Here is a 4,165-nt window from a genome sequence, read left to right on the forward strand (position 1 = left end):
GTGAAGAGCTTTGGGCCAAGGCAGCGCAAACGTGGCAAAGGCAAATCCACAGCCAAAATTCAGTCTCCACTCTTGAAGGCTCAAGATTAACCCCTCCCCTCCCCTTGACACCTTTCCCCAGGGTTAGAACTTCCCTTCTGGGGGAGGGACTGTGGGACATCCCAGGAAACTGGGAGATAAAAGGGTGGAAATAAAACAGAAAAATGGAGGAGGAGCTTCAGACCAGGCCCAGGGTGAGATTTTTAGAGTGTCCTGTGCAGGGCCAGGAGCTGGACTCGGTGATCCTGATGGGTCTTTTCCAACTCAGCCCATTTTAGGATTGGGAGTGTTTCGGGTGTTGCAGCTTCACGAGGGTTAAAAAAAAAACAAAACAGGGAAAATAAAACCTGGATAGATTAAGCTGGGAAAAAATCCGTGAAGGGCTGTGAAATACGAGACTCCCCTGGCTCAGGAGCTGCAAACTGCACAGTTTTGGAAAAGCAAGGAGAGTATTTTTGAGGGAGTTTGCATTAAAACCCTCTGGTGTTTATGCTCTGTGAGGTCCTGCTGGGAGAGCAGCTCTCAGGTCGAGCTGGTCTGGCCTTTCCCGGGAGGTGACACAAATTCCAGGAGATTCCCGAGGTATTCCATGAAATGCAACCACTCTCAGTTTTCCTGCTTCTCGTTCTGTGACTGCTGGCAATGCCACCACGTGTCAGATAAGTGCAAATAACGTTTTTCCCCACTCAAAATAATGCTGGGTGGCCACTTCCCAGCCAGCCAAAGGGGCAGGACATCATGGAGCTGTTGGAGCGAGTCCAGAGGAGGCCAGAAGATGATCAGAAGGATGGAGCAGCTCTGCTGGGAGGAAAGGGTGAGGGAATTGGGATTGCTAAGCCTGGAGAAGAGAAGGGTGAACTAATTATGACCTTCCAGGACCTGAGGGAGCCACAAGAAAGATGGAGAGAGAGTATTTCCAAGAGCCTGGAATGACAGGACACGGGGAATGGCTTCAAACTGACAGAGAGAAGGGTTAGGTGGGATTTTGGGAAGGAATTTTTCCCTGGGAGGGTGGGGAGGCCCTGGAACAGAATTCCCAGAGAAGCTGTGGCTGCCCCATCCCTGGAAGTGTCCAAGGCCAGGATGGATGGGGCTTGGAGCAACCTGGGCTAGTGGGAGCTGTCCCTGCCCATGGAAGGGGGTTGGAATGAGATGAGATTTGAGGTCCCTTCCAATACAAACCATTCCACTATTCCATGACTTGTGTCCAAAGCAGGAATCCACATACATGGAAAAGGCTTTTCTCCCAAAAGAAAACCCCCTGGCACCACCCAAAAATGAATCCAATTCTTTTGGAAGTCTCCACATGAAGCTGATCCAGAGGGGAGATGGAGTTGGATCCCACCAGCTCCTGGCTGACTCCTACAAACAGATCCCTGACCACCCACCCATTTTTTTTGGGGTGGTTTTAAAAGCCCAGAATGACCCAAATTCATCCCACCCAAAACCTTGTTCACCTCCTGCCCCTCCAGCCCCTTCCTTAAGAGCCCACCGGCCTCTCCCTGGCGATCCCTCATCCCGGGGAAATTGTTAAGAGGCCGATAATTAATTGTGGTGAGTCACTAAAAAAATGATCATTCTTTTGCAGAGAATTAGCACCGTGTTCTGCAGAAATGTTAATGCTCAGGGCCATAAAACGAATGGGGAGCTACAGCACCAGCTGCCAGCGGGGCCGTGAGTTATAATCCCACCTCTGGATGCGGAGAGACGGAGCTTCCAGACGTTTCTGAGGAGGGGAAACGCGTTTGCACCGGGTTGCAGTTTAATTTTATGGTTGTTTTTTTCCTGCCCTCAGAGTCCACAATTGCCTATTAATGACTGAAGCAGGGATAGGAACGGTTTTGCTGATCCCAGCTCAGTCTTGGTGTTTATTTCCCATCTGGCTCCCGGGACTTTACTCCGAACGGTTGGATAAAAGGACTCGGGAAGTCGTGGCCAGGCTTCTCAGGGCTGTGTTCCCACCGGCTCCCGGGGATCAAGAGCTGGGAATTTTGGAACAGCAGAGGGGAGAAAATGAAAATTAACAGGTCTGAGAGTTAATTGCTGCGAGGGAAGAGCTCTCCAACCAATATCTGCTCGAGGCAGCTACAAAGGTGGGCTGAACACAGTCCCCATGTCCCAGTAAATCCAACCCAGCCGGGCTTAGGGAGGGGAATTTGGTAGATCCCTAAAGATTTGGCTTTGGAGTCAGGAGAACTCCTGACTTTGCATCGCTCCCGGTGCTAAATCTGCTGATTCCAGGCCCAGCTGGAGCGGGCAGGTGTAAGGAAGGACACGGGGATGGGTTTGGAAGGTGTTTCCCTCCTCCCTCGATTTGATGGGACCTGACATATTTATTGATTTCCATTTGTTATGGACCAGCATTTGCTCCACAAATGGAACGAGGAGATGACTCAGATCACAGCTGCTTTCCCAAACATGCCCTGTTTTGTTTGTTTTGGTTTTTTTTTTTTTTTTAAGTTCAAGGAATGGGAAGTTTCCAAATGATTCGCTCTTGGCTTGGACTTCCATTCCCGGATTCCAGTGACTTCAGCTCCCAGAAATGGGGTGGGTTTCCTGGCTGGCAGAGCATTTGCCTTCAGGGAAGTCTGCAAGGCAGACACTCCTCCCTTCTCTTCCAAGCGGGATTTTGTTCTCCCTGTTTTTCATGCAGTTGGTTTTGGATCCATCCAGATCCAGGGGAGAAGAAAATGGAGTTTCTCTCGCAGCAGGAGTCCGAGATCCAGCTCATCCATGTCATGTGCCAGGGAAAGCCACGAATCAGTTGTTGGCAAGATGGAATTTTACTGGATGGAGGTTAAAACAGCTCATTTATGACTGGGATGGGAAAAGGAGGGAGAGATGTGGTGATGGATTGGGGCAAAGGTGGATTCTAAGACAAGGAGCCAAGATCAGGGAGATACAGGGTAGGTACCACGGGGAGAAATCCTGTAAGAATTAGGAGTGTTTCTCACTAAGAGAGGGAATTCAGCCTTCAAATCCACTAAAAAAGCAGGCGGGGGGGGGAAAAGTTTGGTCTCTCTGCCCATGGTGGGTGGGTTTGGAAGATGATGCAGCAAGAAAGATTTGGGTGAGACAATTGGGCAAAGGTCCATCCATGGAATGAATGTAGGAATGTCTGGGAAGGGGAGGATCTCAGACATTGGGAGAGTTCAGGACCAGGGCAGGGAAAACACCTCGTAAGAGCAACATGAGTCTGGCTTCTCTTGAGAAGGAATGACCACACAGCCCCAGGGAATGGTTTTGGCTGGAATGGACCTTCAAGACCACCCCCTGCCATGGGCAGGGACACCTTCCACTAGCCCAGGTTGCTCCAACCTGACCTTGGATACTTCCAGGGATGGGGCAGCCACAGCTCCTCTGGGAATTCCATTCCAGACCCTCCCCACCCTCCCAGCCAAGAATTCCTTCCCAATATCCCATCTAACCCTCTGGCAGTGGGAAGCCATTCCCTGTGTGTTGTCCCTCCATCCCTTGTCCCAAGTGCCTCTCCAGCTCTCCTGGAGCCCCCTTAGGCTCTGGAAGGTGCTCCAAGGTCTCCCTGGAGCCTTAGAGAAGAGCAACACATGGACGTTCCAGTGGAGGAAACTTCCAGGGGATACAAGGACCAAACTTTGCTCTGAAGGTGATCAGATGTTACCCAAGGGACTCAGAGAAAGGGTGAGATCTCCATCCTTGGAGTAATCCAGACTTAGTTGGAGAATCATGGGATCACTGAGGTTGGAAAAGACCTCCAGGACCATCGAGTCCAACCTTTGACCCATCCCCACCTTGTCCCCCAGCCCAGGGCACCGAGTGCCACATCCAGTCCTTCCTTGGACACCTCCAGGAATGGGGACTCCAAACCTCGCTGGGCAGCCCTTTCCAAGGCCTGACCACCCTTTCCATGAAGAAATTCCTCCCGCTGTCCAACCTGACCCTCCCCTGGCACAGCCTGAGGCCGTGTCCTCTTGTCCTGGGAGAAGAGGCCAACCCTGAACATCCTGTTCGAACTTTAAAAACTGAATTTATCTTCAATTTTGATATACTTTAAACACAGCTCTGGACAGGAGGTTGCCAGAGGGCCCTTCCAGCCTGCACCATCTTTGGATGGAAAATTCAAAGTTGGAAAATTCCATCTTTGGAT

Source organism: Pipra filicauda, unplaced genomic scaffold (assembly GCF_003945595.2).
Source record: "Pipra filicauda isolate LSUMZ 115617 unplaced genomic scaffold, ASM394559v2 scaffold574_size374424_pilon, whole genome shotgun sequence".
NCBI classification, from domain to species: domain Eukaryota; kingdom Metazoa; phylum Chordata; class Aves; order Passeriformes; family Pipridae; genus Pipra; species Pipra filicauda.